General features: G+C 39.4%; 1 protein-coding gene and 1 pseudogene across 1 annotated transcript in view; one reads left to right on the forward strand and one right to left on the reverse strand.

Annotated features, from left to right (window-relative positions):
• The window catches only part of ALAS2 (5'-aminolevulinate synthase 2), a 92,190-nt gene that overhangs the window by 47,002 nt on the left and 25,290 nt on the right, over nt 1–19,898 (forward strand). The gene's annotated exons all lie outside the window — the stretch shown is intronic.
• LOC122897664 lies at nt 4,873–5,348 on the reverse strand (annotated as a pseudogene).

Raw genomic sequence — 19,898 nt, forward strand, 5'->3', positions numbered from 1 at the left:
GAAAAATACAGAGGATGGGCCTTCTGCAACAGAGTTAATGGCTATCAACATAAACAATATGTCGGAAAGAGAATTCAGGCTAACAATTATCCAGGCAATAGCTAGGTTGGAGAAAGCCATGGACGACCAAACGAAATTGATTAGGGCAGAACTGAAAGCCACCAGAGATGATGTTCACAATGTTAGGGCAGAGCTGAAAGCTACCAGGGAGGAGGTTCACAATGCTCTCAATGACTTCCAATCTAATCTAAATTCTCTCAAAGCTAGGGTAACTGAGACAGAAGATAGAATTAGTGATCTGTAGGACAAACAGATAGAGAGAAAGGATCAGGAGGAAGCCTGGAACAAACAGCTTAGAAGCCCCGAAAACAGAATCAGGGAAGTAAATGATGCCATGAAACGCTCCAACGTCAGAATTATTGGAATCCCTGAAGGGGAGGAGAAAGAAAGAAGTCTAAAAGACATTGTGGAACAAGTTCTTCATGAAAATTTTTCTCAATCTCGTGAATGGAACCAGCGTTCTTGTACTAGAGGCTGAACGGTCTCCACCCAAGATTATAGATTCCAAAAAAACCATCAAGGCACCTGATAGTCAACTTGAGGAATCATAACTGTAGATACAATCTCTAGAAAGCTGCTAGGATAAAGAGGATCCTTACCTACAGAGGAAAGCCCATCAGAATAACATCAGACCTGTCCACAGAGACCTGGCAAGCCACAAAGGGCTGGCAAGATATATTCAGGGCACTAAATGAGTGCTTTATCCAGCAAGACTGACATGCAAAGTGGATGGAGAGATAAAGAGTTTTCAAGACCTACAAGGCTTAAAAGACTATGCAACCACCAAGCCGACACTGCAGGAAATATTAAGGGGGGTTCTATAAGAGAGGAAAAATCCTAAAAATAGCATTGAACAGAAATATAGAGACAATCTACAGAAAGAAAGATTTCAAAGGTAACACGATGTCAATAAAAACGTATCTATCAATAATCACAATCAATGTGAATGGCCTAAATGCGCCCATAAAATGAAAGGATAAAACGACAGGACCCATCCATATGTTGTCTACAAGAGACCCATTTTGAACCTAAAGATACACGCAGACTGAAACTGAAGGGATGGAGAAGCATCTTTCATGCCAATGGACCTCAAAAGAAGGCTGGGGTAGTGATTCTCATATCAGATAAATTAGATTTTAAACTAAAGACTGTAGTCAGAGATACAGAAGGACACTACATAATTCTTAAAGGGACTATCCACCAAGATGATCTAACAATTGTAAATATCTATGCCCCCAATATGGGAGCAGCCAATTACATAAAAAAACTGTTAATCAAGATAAAGAGTCATATTGATATGAATACACTAATCGTAGGACATCTTAACATGCCTCTCTCAGAAATAGATCGTCGAAGCAGAAAATCAATAAAGAAACAAGAGCATTGAATGACAAATCAGACCAGATAGACCTCATATATATATATATACAGAACATTCCACCCTAAAGCAAAAGAATACTCATTCTTCTCAAGTGTACATGGAACCTTCTCCAGAATAGACCACATACTGGGTCACAAATCAGGACTCAACCAATACCAAAAGACTGAGATTATTCCCTGCATATTCTCAGATCACAATGCTTTGAAACTGGAGCTCAATCACAAGGAAAAGTTCCGAAGGAACTCAAACACCTGGAAGCTAAAGACCACCTTGCTTAAGAATGCTTGGATCAACCAGGAGATCAAAGAAGAACTGAAACAATTCATGGAAACCAATGAGAATGAAGACACTTCAGTCAAAACCTATGGGATACAGCAAAGACGGTCCTAAGGGGGAAATACATAGCCATCCAAGCCTCCCTCAAAAAAATTGAAAAATCCAGAACACACCAGCTGTCTCTACACCTTAAAGAATTGGAGAATCAACAACAAATCAAACCAACTCCACACATAAGAAGGGAAATAATCAAGGTTAGAGCTGAGATTAATGAGGTAGAAACCAGAGATACAATAGAATGTATCAATGAAACTAGACGCTGGTTTTTTGAAAGAATCAATAAGATCGATAAACCATTGGCCACACTAATCCAAAAGAAAAGAGAGAAAGCCCAAATTCATAAAGTTATGAATGAAAAGGGAGAGATCACAACTAACACCAAGGAAGTAGAATCAATCATCTGAAGTTATGATCAACAGTTATATGCCAATAAGCTAAGCAACCTAGATGAAATGGATGCATTCCTGGAAAACTATAATCTCCCAAAATTGAACCAGGAAGAAATTGACAACCTGAATATACCAATGTCTAGTAAGATTGTAGCAGTGATCAAAAACCTCCCAAAAAACAAGAGCCCAGGACCTGACGGATTCCCTGGGGAATTCTACCAAACTTTCAAAGAAGAAATAACACCTATATACAGTGGAAAAAAGACAGTCTCTTCAATAAATGGTGCTGGGAAAACTGGACAGCTATATGTAGAAGAATGAAACTCGACCATTCTCTTACACCGTACACAAAGATCAACTCAAAATGGATAAAAGACCTCAACGTGAGACAGGAATCTATCAGAATCTTAGAGGAGAATATAGGCAGTAATCTCTTCGATATCAGCCACAGCAACTTCTTTCAAGATACGTCTCCAAAGGCAAAGGAAACAAAAGCGAAAATAAACTTCTGGGACTTCATCAAAATCAAAAGCTTCTGCACAGCAAAGGAAACAGTCAAAAAAACAAAGAGGCAACCCACGGAATGGGAGAAGATATTTGCAAATGACAGTACAGACAAAAGGTTGATATCCAGGATCTATAATGAACTCCTCAAACTCAACCCACACGAAACAGACAAACACATCAAAAAATGGGCAGAAGATATGAACAGACACTTCTGCAATCAAGACATACAAATGGCTATCAGACACATGAAAAAATGCTCATCATCATTAGCCCTCAGGGAGATTCAAATTAAAACCACATTGAGATATCACCTTACACCAGTTAGAATGGCCAAAATTAACAAAACAGGAAACAACATGTGTTGGAGAGGATGTGGAGAAAGGGGAACCCTCTTCCACTGTTGGTGGGAATGCAAGTTGGTGCAGCCTCTTTGGAGAACAGTGTGGAGATTCCTCAAGAAATTAAAAATAGAGCTTCCCTACGACCCTGCAATTGCACTCCTGGGTATTTACCCCAAAGATACAGATGTCGTGAAAAGAAGGGCCATCTGTACCCCAATGTTTATAGCAGCAATGGCCACAGTCGCCAAACTATGGAAAGAACCAAGATGCCCTTCAACGGATGAGTGGATAAGGAAGATGTGGTCCATATACACTATGGAGTATTATGCCTCCATCAGAAAGGACGAATATCCAACTTTTGTAGCAACATGGACGGGACTGGAAGAGATTATGCTGAGTGAAATCAGTCAAGCAGAGAGAGTCAATTATCATATGGTTTCACTCATTTGTGGAGCATAACCAATAGCATGGAGGACAAGGGGCGTTAGAGAGTAGTAGGGAATTTGGGTAAATTGGAAGGGGAGGTGAACCATGAGAGACTATGGACTCTGAAAAACAGTCTGAGGGGTTTGAAGTGGCGGGGGGGTGGGAGGTTGGGGTACCAGGTGGTGGGTATTATAGAGGGCACAGCTTGCATGGAGCACTGGGTGTGGTGAAAAAATAATGAATACTGTTTTTCTGAAAATAAATAAATTGGGGAAAAAAAAAAAAGAAATAACACCTATTCTCCTGAAGCTGTTTCAAAAAAAAATTTAAGCAGAAGGAAAACTTCCAGAGTCTTTCTATGAAGCCAGCATTACCCTGATCCCCAAACCATCAAAGACCCTACCAAAAAGGAGAATGTCCTTTTTTTTTTTTCGTTGTTGCCTACTTTCTCTTCTAGGATTTTGATGGTGTCATGTCTTACATTTAGGTCTTTCATCTCTTTTTTAAAAGATTTTATTAATTTATTTGTCAGGGAAAGAGAGATAGAATGAGCACAAGCAAAGGGAGTGGCAGCTAGGGGGAGAAGCATTCTCCCCACTGAGCAAGGAGCCACACATGGGGCTGGATCCCAGACCCTAGGATCATGACTTGAGTCAAAGGCAAATGCTTAACTAACTGAGCCACCTAGGTGCCCATGTTTTGAGTTTATTATTGTGATTTTTACATTTATATATAAATATGAAAATAAATAAATATATATTATATAAAATATTTTTATATTTGTATGGTGTAAGAAACTGTTCCAAGTTCACTTTTCTGCATTTTGCTGTCCAGTTTTCTGAATGCTCTTTGTGGAAGAGACTGTCTTTTTTCCACGGGATGTCCTTCTTGCTTTGTCAGAGATTCATTCACCATAGAGTTGTGGTCTAATTTCTGGATTTTCTATTCTCCTCAAGTGATCAATGTGTGTGTGTGTGTCTTTGTGCTAGTACCATACTGTCTTGATGACTACAGCTTAGTAATATAGCTTGAAGTCCAGAATCATGATGCGTCCAGTTTTCCTCTTATTTTTTAGTATTTCTTTAGCTATTTGAGGTCTTTTCTGGTTTCATACAAATTTTAAGGATTGTTCTATCTCTGTGAAAAATGTTGCTGTTATTTTGATAGGGATTGCATTAAACCTGTAGATTGCTTGGGGGTAATATAGACATTTTGGCAATGGTTTTTTCTTACAATCCATGAGCATGGAATATTTTTCCTTTTTTTTTTGTCTGCATGAAACATTTTTATTTATTTGTCTGTCAAATACAGTAACTGATTTCCATCTACAATGACTTAAGGTACGAAACCGAGGGTCGAGTGAAGGAGGCACGCGGCCTTACAGGAGAGCCTGCGGGGCCCAGCGGGGCACCGAGAGAGCACCGGCAGGGCCTTAGTGGGCCTTCTCCAGGAAGGCCTTGCAGCACCTCATACACTGCTGTTAGACAATCTTGAAGTCGGAATAATAGGGGCCTTTAACAATGGAGTTGGTTTTGTGGATTATAGCTCCCAAGTAGCTCAATTTTAGTTTTGCAGTTTTTAATTTGATTACTATTTCTATTCAAGTCTCTCAGATTGATTTCATCCATACACAGTATATAACTGAATGTGGCAAAGTCTTCCTTGGTAAACTGCCAGGCAGTGTGACTCATGGGGATGCCATGCTTTTTCATGCAACTCTGCTCTTGGTAATCAGGAGGGTTTCCTATTTCATACGTGCATATCTCTGCACTGTCTATCCTCCAATGATCTGAAAGCTTTTGGTCAGTTACAAGTTTTCTGAACACTGCTTCTGCAATGGGTTGACAGACAGATGTTACCCAGACACACGAACAGCACCGACTTGGGCACTGGCTCAGCCATCTTCTTGCGTGCCTTTTTTTTTTTTTTTTAAATGTCCTCTTCAATTTCTTTCATGTATATTCTATAGTTTTCAGAGTACAGATGTTTGACCTCTTTGGTTAGATTTATTCCTAAGTATCTTATTGTTTTTGGTGTACTTATAAGTGGGATAGATTTCTTGATTTCTTTTTCTTCTGCTTCATTATTATTGTATAGAAATGCAAAAGATTTCTATACATTGATTTTAAATCTTGCAACTTTGCTGAATTCATATATTTGTTATACATATTTTTTTGTAGAATCCTCTGAGTTTTCTACATAGAGTATCATGTCCTCTGCAAATATTGAAAGCCTGAATTCTTCCTTGCCATTTTGGGTGCCTTTTTAATTCTTTTTGCTGTCTAATCACTGAGGCTAAGATTTTCAGTATTATATTAAATAGGAATAGTGGGAATGGACATCCCTGTCTTGTTCCTGACCATAAAGAAAAAGCTCTCAGTTTTTTCTTAATGAGGATGGTATTAGCAGTTGCTGTTATGTATATGGTTTTTATGATGTTGAAATAAGTTCCATCTAACCCTACTTTGTAGAGGGTTTATCAAGAAGGGTACTGCATTTTGTCAAATACTTTTTCTCTAACTATTGAGATGATTATATGGTACTAATTCTTTCTTTTTTTTTAATATGGTGCATCATGTTGATTGATTTGCAAATATTGAACTAACTCTGTAGCTCAGGAATAAATCCCCCTTGATTGTGAATATTTCTTGTACTGTACTGTTGGATTTGCTTAGCTAGTATTTTGTTGAGAATTTTTGTATCCATGTTCATCAGGGATATTGGCCTGCAATTCTCCTTTCACTGGGGCCTTGTCTGGTTTTAGGATCAAGGTAACGCTAGCCTCAAAGAAGGATTTTGGAAGTTTGCCTTCCATTTCTATTTTTTGGAACAGTTTGAGAAGAGTAGTTATTAAGTCTTCTGTAAATTTTTGGTAGAAATCCCCTGGGAAGCCATGTGGCCCTGGACTTTTGTTTGTTGGGAGACTTTTGATTATTGATTCAATTTCTTTGGTGGTTATGGATTTATTCAAATTTTCTATTTCCTCCTATTTCAGTTTTGGTAGTTTGTATGTTTCTAGGAATCTATGCATTTCTTCCAGATGGCCCAGTTTGTTGGCATGTAATTTTTCATAGTGTTCTCATGATTGTTTGTATTTCTGTGGTGTTGGTTTTGATCTCTCCTTTTTCTTTTTTATTGTATTTATTTCAGCCCTTTCTCTTTTATTTTTGATAAGTCTGGCTAGGTGTCTATCAATTTTATTAATTCTTTCAAAAAAACATCTCTTAGTTTCATTAATCTGTTCTACTGGTTTTTTGTTTGTTTTGTTTTGTTTTGTTTTGTTTTGTTACTATAACATTTATTTCTGCTCTAATCCTTATTATTTCCCTCTTCTGGTGCCTCTAGGTTTCATTTGCTGTTCTTTTTCTGGTTCCTTTACATGTAAGGTTAGGTTGTATATTTGATGCTTTTCTTACTTCTTGAGGTAGGCCTATATTGCAATATACTTCATTTTCATTTGCTTCTTTGTACTTTTATTTTTTTTCTTTCATTTCCTGGCTGACCCATTCATTTCTCTGTAGGATATTCTTTAACCTCCATGTATTGGTTGCCTTTCAATTTTTTTCTTGTGGTTAACTTCATGTTTCCAACATTGTGGTCTGAAAATATGCACGACATAATCTCAATCTTTTTGTTTGTTGAGGCCTGATTAATGACCCACTATGAGATCTAATCTGGAGAATGCCCTATGGGCAGTATTTTGGTGCTTTACAATGAAATCTTTTGAAGAGAACTATTAAGTCCATCTGGTCCCATGTGTCATTCAAAGCCATTGTTTTCTTTGTTGATTTTCTGCTTAGATGATCTGTTCATTTCTGTAAATAGGGTGTTAAAGTGTCCTACTATTATTGTACTATTATGCATGAGTTTCTTTTTGTTTGCTATTAATCATTTTATATATGTGGATGCTCCTAATTTAAGGATGTAAATATTTATAATTGTTAGATCTTTATGAGGGATAGACCCCTTAATTATGATAAAGTGACCTTCTTAATCTCTTGTTACAAACTTTGGTTTAAAATCTTGTTTGTCTGATAGAAATATGGATACTCTGTCTTTCTTGTGATGTCCATTAGCATGATACATCGTTCTCCATTCCCTCACTTTCAGTCTGCAGGAGTCTTTAGGTCTAAAATGAGTCTCTTGTAAGCAGCATTTTAGATAGGTCTTGCTTTTTTATCCATTCTGGCATCCTATGTGTTTTGTTTAGAGCACTTAGCCCATTTACATTCAGAATGATTATTGAAAGATATTAATTTTGTTCTATTGTGTTACCTGTAGAGTTGTTTTTTATGGTGGTATTCTCTGTTCCTTTCTCTGTTCCTGTTTTCATTGCTTTTGGTCTTTCTTTTCCACTGGAAGAGTCCCCATTAATATTTCTTGGCAGGGCTGATTTAATGGTTATGATATCCTTTAGTTTTTGTTTGGGAATCTCTTTATCTCTTTTATTCTGGCAGTAAAGGCCTCCATTTTTTATTGCACCTTATTAATAGCTTTTTTTATTTCAACTTGGTTAGGTTTTAGTTCTTTTATTTCTCCAGAAAGGACTTTTATCTCTCTGGAGAGGATTTCTCTAATATCTTCTACGCCTTTTTTGAGCCTGGCTAGAACCTTGAGAATTGTCATTCTGAACTCTAGATCTGTCATATCAGCAATGTCTGTATTGATTAGGTCCCCAGCCTTCAGCACTGGCTCTTGTTCTTTTTTCTGTGGTGAGTTTTTCTGCCTTGTCATTTTGTCCAGATAAGATTTGCTTTCTCCTTGGTGAGTGAAGTTGGTCTTAGCTGGGTTTTTTGTTGATCTTCTGGGGGAGGGGCCTGTTGTAGTGATTCTCAAGTGTCTTTGCCCCAGGCAGAATTGCACCGCCCTTACCTGGAGCTGGGCTAAGTAATCCACTCAGGTTTGCTTTCAGGAGCTTTTGTTTCCTGAGCGCTTTCATAGAGTTCCAGAGGACAGGAATGAAGATGGTGGCCTCCCAGTCTCCAACCCGGAGGAACTAAGAGCTCGGGGTCCCACTCCTCAGTACACCCTCAGAGAAAAGCGCCCAACCGCCACCGTCTCCCTGGACTCTAGTCGCGCTTGTAGGAAAGCACTCAATCGGTCACACTTGGAGAAAAGTGCCTGGTCACTTCCGTCTCCAAGCTCACCCAGCCTGAGCTGAGAGCTCCCTCCTCAGCTTTGTCACTGTAGCCAGCTTCCCCGCTCTAATACCTGCAAGCTCTGTGACACTCAGACACCCCCAGTCCTTCTGTGACCCCGCGGGATGTGGGGTTATGCTGACCCTGCGTGGGCTTCCCCTGGTTTAGCCTCTGGAGCTATGTCCCTCAGTGGAGCAGACTTTTAAAAGTCCTGATTTTGTGCTCCATTGCTCCGCCACTTGTGGGAAGCCGGCCCCTCCCCCCGTGGTCTATCCTCCCGTTGCTTTGGATTCACTTCTTTGCAGGGCCTACCTTTCAGAAAGTAATCAATTTTCTGTTTCTAGAATTGTTGCTCTTCTTCTCTTCGATTTCCCATTGGATTTGTAGGTGTTCGCAATGGTTAGATAAGCTATCTAGCTGATCTTCTGCTTCCTGATGTCATCTCAGCCTGCTACTTCTCCACTATCTTGACTCCTCCTTTCCGAGTATTTATCATTTTTAAGTGGTTCTGAAGCAGACTTCTTACTAGTAAGTATTCTCTTGCCCTTTTTTCGTTTTCACTGTAATAATCTTCAGACATGATTGGCTGTGCGCAGATGTCATCTTTTTCTTTCATACATTCTTATTTCTGGATTTCTCATCAAAATGGCTGTGTCCGGGCAGCCTGCCTCGCATACTTCCGTGCCTGCATCCTGCCCACCCTCATCTCTTCTATTCTGAATGATAACATTGCTGCATAGAATATTCTTGGCTGCAGGTATTTTCCATTCATCACGTTGAGTATATCATGACACTCCTTTCTGACTTGCCAGATTTCTGTTTAGAAATCTACCACTAGCTTTATGAGACTTCTTCTGTCTCACTGTTTTTAAGAATTTTTTTTCTTTATAACTATATTTTGCAAATTTCATTACAATATTTCTTGATGTTGGCCTGTTTTGTTGATTTTGATGGGAGTTCTTTGTGCTTCCTGAATCTGTATGTGTGTTTCCTTCCCCAAGTTAGGGAAAATTTCAGTTGTGATTTCCTCAAATAAGTATTCTGCCCTCTTTTCTCTCTCTTCTGGGACTCCTACACTATGAATGTTATTGCATTTGATGATGTCACTGAGTTCCCTAAGACTATTCTTGTGGTCCATAATTCTTTCTCTCTTTTGTTCCTCCTCATTATTTTCCATATTTAGTCTTTTATATCACCCATTCATTCCACTTCTTATTCTATTCTCTTGTTTTTACATTCAGTCTATTTGAAATCTCAGTTATTGTATTTTTCATTTCTGATTGATCTTTCTTTTTTAACTCTTTTATCTCTGTGCTAAGAGGTTCCCTGAATTCTTCCATTTCTTTTTCAAGCCCTGATAGTATTGTTATGATTGTTGCTTTAAATTCTCCATCAGTTATGTTCTTTATATGTTTCATTTAGTTCTCTGGTCATGAACTTATCTTGTTTTTTCATTTGGGTTAAATTACTCCAACTTGGCATTTTGTCTAAGTTTCCATCCTGTTCTCCATGTTAGAAAAGTCCATTATGTTTCCTGCTACTGAGAGTAATGATTTTATGAAGAAGAAGTCAAATCGTGTCCAAATCATTGAAATTCAGGGCTTGTCTCTGGTGTGTGCTGTGTGTGTAATGCCATTGTGTTTTGCTGCTCCATGCTTCATGCCATTTGTCTGCAGAGGGTCTCTTTGCCTGCAGTGGGCAGTGTTTGATCTTTGGCCAGAATGTGGTGAGTTTTAACTAGGTGTGCTCTGGTCTGCTTGTTAAATGAGACCTGGTACTACCTCCACTAGAAATGAAGACTTGCAGAACTCTGGTCAGGAGTAGAGTGTGGACAGGGTTTTCTTCTGGTCTTCTGTTGAAGGGGCTCACCATGCTGGGACTGAGTCAAGCTTAACAATGAGGGGCAGTCCTGCCCAAGTGCATGGGGTGGTTCCTGGTGTAAGCATGTTAGGCAGTCTGTGTGGCACTGTATTGCTTCCCACAGGTGACTGTGTTTATATTGAAGGGCAGGAAAGGGATATGGGTCAGCCATCTCCTTTATACCCATGGAAGCATCTCTATGAATGCTGTGGCTCAGGGAAACCCTTCTAGAAAACCAAATAATCTCTCCCTTGTGTGTAACACACATTTTTCAAATTACCATTTCTATGCCATCTGCCTCCAGATTCTTTGCCTGTTTTCCTCTAAGAGCAGCACAGTGAGTTTCTGGGTTCTATCCCAGATGAGCCTGCTAATTTTTAAAACCCCAGGCTTTAGGGCTTCTGGGTAGCTCAGTTGGCTAAGCAACTGCCTTCAGCTCAGTTCATGATCCTGGAGTCCTGGGATTGAGTCCCACATCAGGCTCCCAGCAACATAGGGAGTCTGCTTCTCCCTCTGACCTCCCCTCTCATTCTCTCTCTCAATCTGTCTCTCTCTCTCTCCCAAATAAATAAATAAAATCCTAAAAAAAAACACAAAAACAAACAAAAAACAAAACTCCAGGCTTTAGGGATGTGGTGTGGGCAGGGGCTTGTGCTCATCTTCTGGGGGAAGGGACTGCCATGCTGGGACTGAAGCAAGCTTTATGAAGAAGGGCAGTTGTACCAGAGCACAGTGGGGTGGGATTTGGTGTAAGCAAGGTAGGCAGCCTGTGTAGTACTGTGCTGCTTCCTGCAGATGACTCTGTGTTTATGCTGAGGGTCCAGGGACTGAAATGGCTCTGACCAACTTCTTTATCCCCAGAGAGTCATATCTCTGATTGTTGCTTCTCAGGGAACCACTCGAAGAAGAGTGATAATATTTCCACTGTGTGTCCCAGGTATTCTTCAGATCGCTGTTTCCATACCTCTGTCCCCAGGTTCTTTGCCTGCTTTCTCGCCAGGAGTAGGGTAGTGCCCTCAAAGCTATATGCCAGGGAGATAGACAGACCATTTAAACTCCAGGGTTTAAGCCCCACTGGTTGCAAGAACAGGAAAATCAGTCCCTTTTGTTTTCCCAGCCAATGACTTAGGGGAAATTATCTCTTTGTGTGTTCTCATGTCGTTCTCTCTCCTTCAACTCTCTTTTGTGTGTGTGTATTATGTTAGTCACCATACAGTACACCATTAGTATTTGATGTAGTGTTTCATGATTCACTGTTTGCATATAATACCCAGAGCTCCATGCAATCTGTGCCCTCCTTCATACCCATCACCAGACTCACCTACCCCCCTCTTCCCTTTTAAAACATTCCTTTTTTTCCCAGAGTCAATAGTGTCTCATGGTTCATCTCCCAATCTGAATTCTCCCCCTTCAGTTTTCCCCTGCTCCTAAATGCCCTCCGTGCTATTCCTTATATTCCACAAATAAGTGAAACCATGTGATAATTAACTTTCTCTGTTTGACTTACTTCACTTAGCATAATCTCCTTCAGTCCCATCCAAGTTGATGCAAAGGTTGGGTATTCATCCTTTCTGAGTTTCTAGGGAAGGGAAGGGAAATAAAAGTGAAAATGAACTTTTAGAACTTCATCAAGATAAAAACTTCCACACAGCAAGGGAAACAGTCAGCAAAACAAAGAGGCAACCCACACAATGGAAGAATATATTTGCAAATGACACTACAGACAAAGGGCTGATATCTGAGATCTATAAAGAACTTCTCAAACTCAAAACCCAAATCCCAGACAATCAAGTCAAAAAAATGGGCAGAGGACATGAGCAGACAGTTCTCCAAAAAAGACACAAAAATGACTAAAAGACACATGAAAAAGTGCTCGTCATCATTGGCCCTCAGGGAAATTCAAATCAAAACCATATTGAGATACCATCTCACACCAGTTAGAATGGCAAAAGTCAATAAGGCAAGAAACAACAAATGTTGGAGAGATTATGGAGAAAAGGGAACCCTTATTACACTGTTGGTGGGAATGCAAATTGGTGTAGCCACTTTGGAAACCAGTGTAGAGGTTCCTCAAAAATTTAAAAACAGAGCTACCCCAAGTCCCTCACCTTTCTGTGTGACCAAGGATTCCTCCCTTTGACAGCAGATTTGTTTCTCCCCTGGACCACATCTTCACACTTCCTACCTTCTTTGATGCAGCTTCTTCTCTCCTTTTACTTGTTGAGTCTGTTCTGTCAGTCTTCAGGTTGACTTATGAGGTATTTGGAATGATTTAATAGTTAACTAGATGTGTTTGTGGGATAAGATGAACAAAGGTCTTGCTACTCTGCTGTCAATTTCTGAAAAAGTCTTTACCAAATAGTTAAAGAAGAATTAATACTCATTAATCTTAACCTATTCAAAAAAATAGGAGAAATTCCAAATTCATTCTATGAGGCCAGTATCACCCTTATAATAAAACCAGATAAGCATTACAAAAAAAACAGGCCAATGTATCTGATGAATATAGAAGCAAAAATTCTCAAAAAAATTTCTCATCTGCGAAGAGAGAGAGTTTGACTTCTTCATTGCCAATTTGGATACCTTTTCTTTCTCTTTGTTGTCTGATTGCTCTTGTTAGGACTTCTAATACTATGTTGAGCAAGAGTGGTGAAAGTAGGCATCCTTGTCTTGTTCCTGATCTCAGTGGGAAGGCTGCAAGCTTTTTCCCATTGAGGATGATATTTGCTGTGGGTCTTTCATAGATAGATTTGATGAAGTTCAGGAATGTTCCCTCTATCCCTATCCTTTGAAGCGTTATAATCAGGAACAGATGCTGGATTTTGTCAAATGCTTTTTCTGCATCAATTGAGAGGACCATGTGGTTCTTCTCTCTTCTCTTATTCATTTGTTCTATCACATTAATTGATTTGCAAATGTTGAACCATCCTTGTAGCCCAGGGATGAATCCCACCTGGTCATGGTGGATAATCTTTTTAATGTGCTGTTGGATCCTGTTGGCTAGGATCTTGTTGAGAATTTTAGCATCCATATTCATCAGTGATATTGGTCTGAAATTCTCCTTTTTGGTAGAATTCTCCAAATTCTGGAATTCTCCAGTCTTTGCCTGGTTTGGGGATGAGGGTAATGCTGGCTTCATAGAAAGAGTCTGGAAGTTTTCCATCTGCTTCAATTTTTTGAAACAGCTTCAGGAGAATAGGTGTTATTTCTTCTTTGAAAGTTTGCTAGAATTCCCCAGGGAATCTGTCAGGTCCTGGGCTCTTGTTTTTTGGGAGGTTTTTGATCACTGCTTCAATCTCGCTACTAGATATCGGTCTATTCAGGTTGTCGACTTCTTCCTGGTTCAATTATGGGAGTTTATAGTTTTCCAGGAATGCATCCATTTCATTTAGGTTGCTAAGCTTATTGCCATATAACTGTTGATAATAACTTCTGATGATTGCTTCTACTTCCTTGGTGTTAGTTGTGATCTCTCCCTTTTCATTCATAATTTTATGACTTTGGGCTTTCTTTCTTTTCTTTTGGATTAGTGTAGCCAGCGGCTTATCGATCTTATCGATTCTTTCAAAAAAGCAACTTCTAGTTTCATTGATACGTTCTACTCTGTCTTTGGTTTCTACCTCATTGATCTCAGCTCCAACCCCAAACTACTAGAACTCATACAGCAATTCAGCAACGTGGCAGGATACAAAGTCAATGTGCAGAAATCAGTGGCTTTCTTATACACTAACAATGAAAATACATAAAGGGAAATTAGAGAATCGATTCCATTTACTCTAGCACCAAGAACCATAAGATACCTGGGAATAAACCTAACCAAAGAGGTAAAGGATCTGTACTGGAGGAACTACAGAACACTCATGAAAGAAATTGAAGAAGACACAAAAAGATGGAAGACCATTCCATGCTCTTGGATCGGAAGAATAAACATTGTTAAAATGTCTATACTGCCTAGAGCAATCTATACTTTTAATGCCATTCCGATCAAAATTCCACTGGCATTCTTCAAAGAGCTGGAGCAAATAATCCTAAAATTTGTATGGAATCAGAAGAGACCCCGAATCGCTAAGGAAATGTTGAAAAACAAAAATAAAGCTGGCGGCATCACCTTACCTGATTTCAAGCTTTATTACAAAGCTGTGATCACCAAGACAGCATGGTACTGGCATAAAAACAGACACATAGACCAATGGAACAGAGTAGAGATCCCAGATATGGACCCTCAACTCTATGGTCAATTAATCTTCGACAAAACAGGAAAAAATATATAGTGGAAAAAAGACAGTCTCTTCAATAAATGGTGCTGGGAAAACTGGACAGCTATATGTAGAAGAATGAAACTCGACCATTCTCTTACACCGTACACAAAGATCAACTCAAAATGGATAAAAGACCTCAACGTGAGACAGGAATCCATCAGAATCTTAGAGGAGAACATAGGCAGTAATCTCTTTGATATCAGCCACAGCAACTTCTTTCAAGATACGTCTCCAAAGGCAAAGGAAACAAAAGCGAAAATAAACTTCTGGGACTTCATCAAAATCAAAAGCTTCTGCACAGCAAAGGAAACAGTCAAAAAAACAAAGAGGCAACCCACGGAATGGGAGAAGATATTTGCAAATGACAGTACAGACAAAAGGTTGATATCCAGGATCTATAATGAACTCCTCAAACTCAACCCACACGAAACAAACACATCAAAAAATGGGCAGAAGATATGAACAGACACTTCTGCAATCAAGACATACAAATGGCTATCAGACACATGAAAAAATGCTCATCATCATTAGCACTCAGGGAGATTCAAATTAAAACCACGTTGAGATATCACCTTACACCAGTTAGAATGGCCAAAATTAACAAAACAGGAAACAACATGTGTTGGAGAGGATGTGGAAAAAGGGGAACCCTCTTCCACTGTTGGTGGGAATGCAAGTTGGTGCAGCCTCTTTGGAGAACAGTGTGGAGATTCCTCAAGAAATTAAAAATAGAGCTTCCCTACGACCCTGCAATTGCACTCCTGGGTATTTACCCCGAAGACACAGATGTTGTGAAAAGAAGGGCCGTCTGTACCCCAATGTTTATAGCAGCAATGGCCACAGTTGCCAAACTATGGAACTAACCAAGATGCCCTTCAACGGATGAATGGATAAGGAAGATGTGGTCCATATACACTATGGAGTATTATGCCTCCATCAGAAAGGATGAATACCCAACTTTTGTAGCAACATGGATGGGACTGGAAGAGATTATGCTGAGTGAAATAAGTCAAGCAGAGAGAGTCAATTATCATATGGTTTCACTTATTTGTGGAGCATAACAAATAGCATGGAGGACAAGGCGCGTTAAAGAGGAGTAGGGAATTTGGGTAAATTGGAAGGGGAGGTGAACCATGAGAGACTATGGACTCTGAAAAACAATCTGAGGGGTATGAAGTGGCAGGGGGGTGGGAGGTTGGGGTACCAGGTGGTGGGTATTATAGAGGGCACGGCTTGCATGGAGCACTGGGTGTGGTGAAAAAATAATGAATAATGTTTTTCTGAAAATAAATAAATTGAAAAAAAAAGGAGAAAAAAAAAGAAATTTGGGGGTGGAGTCTTTGGGGTTTTTCACATAGAGTATCATGTCATCTGCAAAGAGTGAGTGTTTGACTTATTCTTTGCCATTTCGAATGCCTTTTGTTTCTTTTTGTGGTCTGATTGCGAGGCTGGGACTTCTAGTACTATTTTGAACCACAGTAGTGATGTGGACATCCCTGCCACGTTCCTGGCCTTAGGAGAAATGCTCTCAGTTTTTCCCCATTGAGAATAGTATTTGGTGTGTGCTTTGTGGCTGGTTTTTATGATATTCAGATATGTTTCCTCTATCCCTACCCTGTGAAGAGTTTCAATCAACAAAGGATAAAAAGGGCACATATTGCATAGAGCACTGGCTGTTATACATAAACATTCTCTTGGAAAACTACATAAAAATCTAATGATGTATTGTACGATGACTAACATAACACAATAAAAAAATAACAATGAAAAAACTTGTACAACAAAAATTGAAAAAATAAAGAAATGAGGCTGTACTTTGTCAAATGCTTTTTTTTTGCATCTATTGAGATGAACATATGGTTCTTGTAGTTTCTTTTATTTATGCAATGTATGACATTGACTGATTTTCAGATGTTGAACCACCCTTGCATCCCAGGAATGTATCTCACCTACTTGTGGAGAATAATTCTTTTAATGTACTGTTTGATCCTATTGGCTATTATTTTGGTGAGAATTTTTGCATCCATGGGCATCAGGGATATTAGTCTATAATTCTCCTTTTTGGTGGGGTCTGAGCTCATACAGGAATTCACCAAAGTGTCAGGATATAAAATCAATGCACAGAAATCAGTTGTATTTCCATACACTAACAATAAGACAGAAGAAGAGAAATTAAGGAGTCAATCCCGTTTATAATCCCCCCTCAAACCATAAGATACCTAGGAATAAACCTAACCAAAGAGACAAAAATTCTGTACTCTGAAAACTATAGAACCCTCATGAAAGAAATTGAGGAAGAGACAAAGAAATGGAAAAACTTTCCATGCTCATGAAAAAAGCAAATATTGTGAAAAAGTCTATACTACCTAGAGCAATCTACAATTTAATGCAATCCCTATCAAAATACCATTAATTTTTTCAAAGAAATCGAGCAAATAATCTAAAATTTATATGGAACCAGAAAAGACCCCAAATAGCCAGAGGAATGTTGAAAAAGAAAACCAAAGCTGGCGGCATCACAACTCCAGACTTCAAGCTCTATTACAAAGCTGTCATCATCAAGACAGTATGGTACTGGTCCAAAAAGAGACACATAGATCAATGGAACAGAATAGAGAGCCCAGACATGGACCCTCAACTCTATGGTCAACTAATCTTCAACAAAGCAGGAAAGAATGTCCAATGGAAAAACAACAATCACTTCAACAAATGGTGTTGGGAAAATTGGACAGCCACAAGCAGAAGAATGAAACTGGAACATTTCCTTACACCATTTACAAAAATAAACTCAAGGGGCACCGGTGTCTCATTCGGTGAAGTGTCTGCCTTTGGCTCAGGTCATGATCTAAGAGTCCTGGGATGGAGCTCTGTGTCGGGCTCTCTGCTCAGTGGGGACCCTGCTTCTTCTTCCTCTGGTTCTCCTGCTGCTTGTGCTCTTGCTCTTGCTCTCTCTCTCTCTCTCTCTCTCTCTCTCAAATAAATAAATAAATAAATAAAATCTAAAAAAACAAAACCTCAAAATAGATAAAAGACCTAAATGCGAGACAGGAATCCACCAAAATCCTAGAGGAGAATGCAGGCAGCAACCTCTGACCCTGGCTGCAGCAACTTCATCCTAGACATGTCTCCAAAGGAAAGGGAAACAAAGGCAAAAGTGAACTCTTGGGACTTCATCAGATAAGATGCTTTTGCACAGCAAAGGAAATAGGTGGCAAAACCAAAAGATGACTGACAGAATGGGAGAAGATATTTGCAAATGATATATCAAATAAAGGGCTACTATTCAAAATCTATAACAAAGTTATCAAACCCAACACCCAAAGAACAAATAATCTGATCAAGAAATGGGCAGAAGGGGGGCGCCTGGGTGGCTCAGTGGTTTAGGCCTCTGCCTTCGGCTCGGGTCATGATCTCAGGGTCCTGGGATCAAGCCCCACATCGGGCTTTCTGCTCAGCGGGGAGCCTGCTTCCCTCCCCCCGTCTGCCTTCTGCCTACTTGTGATCTCTCTCTGTCTATCAAATAAATAAATAAATAAATATCTTTAAAAAAAAAAAAGAAATGGGCAGAAGACATGAATTTCTGCAAAGAAGACATCCAAATGGCCAACAGACACATGAAAAATTGCTCCACATCACTTGCCATCTGGGAAATACAAATCAAAGCCACAGTGAGATACCACCTCACATTTGTCAGAATGGGTAAAACAACTCAGAAAACAGCAGATGTTGGCAAGGATGCTGAGAAAGGAGAATTCTCTTACACTGTTGTTGAGAATGCAAACTGGTGCAGCCACTCTGGAAAACAGTATGGGAGTTCCTCAAAGAGTTAAAAATAGAACTACCCTATGACCCAGCAATTTCACTACTAAGTATTTATCCAAAGGATACAAACATAGTGATTTGAAGACGAACAGGCCTCCCAATGTTTACAGCAGCAATGTCCACAATAGCCAAAATAAGGAAAGAGCTCAGATGTCCATTGACAGACGAATGGATAAAGAAGAGGTGAGATACACTCACAAACACACACACACACACACACACACACACACAATGGAATATTACTCAGAAAAAAAAATGAAATCAAAAAGACTGAAATCTTGCCATATGCAATGACATAGTTGGAACTAGAGTGTATTATGCTAAGGAAAATAAGTCAGAGAAAAACAAATACCATATGATTTCATTGATATGTGGAATTTAAGAAACAAAATAGATGAATGCAAGAGAAAGAAAGGAAAAATAAAATTTTAAAAAGAGAGGGGAAAAACAACAGAGGGAGGCAAACCATAAGAGACTCTTAACTCTAGGAAACAAACTGACGGTTGTTGGAGGGAAGGTAGGTGGGGAATTGAGTAATTGGGTGATGAGCATTACGGAGGGAACTTGTAATAAGCGGTGTTACATGCAACTGATGTTATATGCAGGTGTTATATGCAACTGATGAATCACTAAATTCTACCCTGAAGCTAATAATGCCCTCTATGTTAGTTAAATTGAATTTAAATAAAAATCTTTGGGGCGCCTGGGTGGCTCAGTGGTTCAAACCTCTGCCTTCGGCTCAGGTCATGATCTCAGGGTCCTGGGATCGAGTCCCCGCATCGGGCTCTCTGCTCAGCAGAGAGCCTACTTCCTCCTCTCTTTCTCTCTCTGCCTGCCTCTCTGCCTGCTTGTGATCTCTCTCTGTCAAATAAATAAATAAAATCTTTTAAAAAAATTTAAAAATCTTTTAAAACAGTGTGAGTTCTAGAGTATAACTTCACCAGACTGCTTGGGTTCACAGTAGGTCTCTGTACTTACTAGCTGGGTAATTATCAGTTGCTTACTTCACATCCCTGAGCCTCAGTTTCTTCATCTGTAACATGGGTATGAAGCACCTATCTCATAACGTCCTTATTGGGGTGGGCAAAATTAATCTCTGTAAAATACGTAGTAAGAGGTCTGGTGCACAGTAATCACTCAGTTGATACTGGCTATTATTTCTTTGAACCAGGCTCTGTGCAAATTTTGTTCTGTAGATGACGTTTTTAAGTTGTTACAATGGCCTGAATGTTGTCTAAAAAAATCTGCCTGTTTGAGGCCATTCCCACTTGTGCTACAGTTGTTTCTGAGTTTTATTGTCCACATTTTATATTGAGGAAACCAAGAGTCAAAGAGGTGGTTTTGCTCAAAGTGCCCTAGCTATATTTGGATTATCTGAT

The sequence above is a fragment of the Neovison vison genome, chromosome X (assembly GCF_020171115.1).
Source record: "Neovison vison isolate M4711 chromosome X, ASM_NN_V1, whole genome shotgun sequence".
Lineage (NCBI taxonomy): Eukaryota > Metazoa > Chordata > Mammalia > Carnivora > Mustelidae > Neogale > Neogale vison.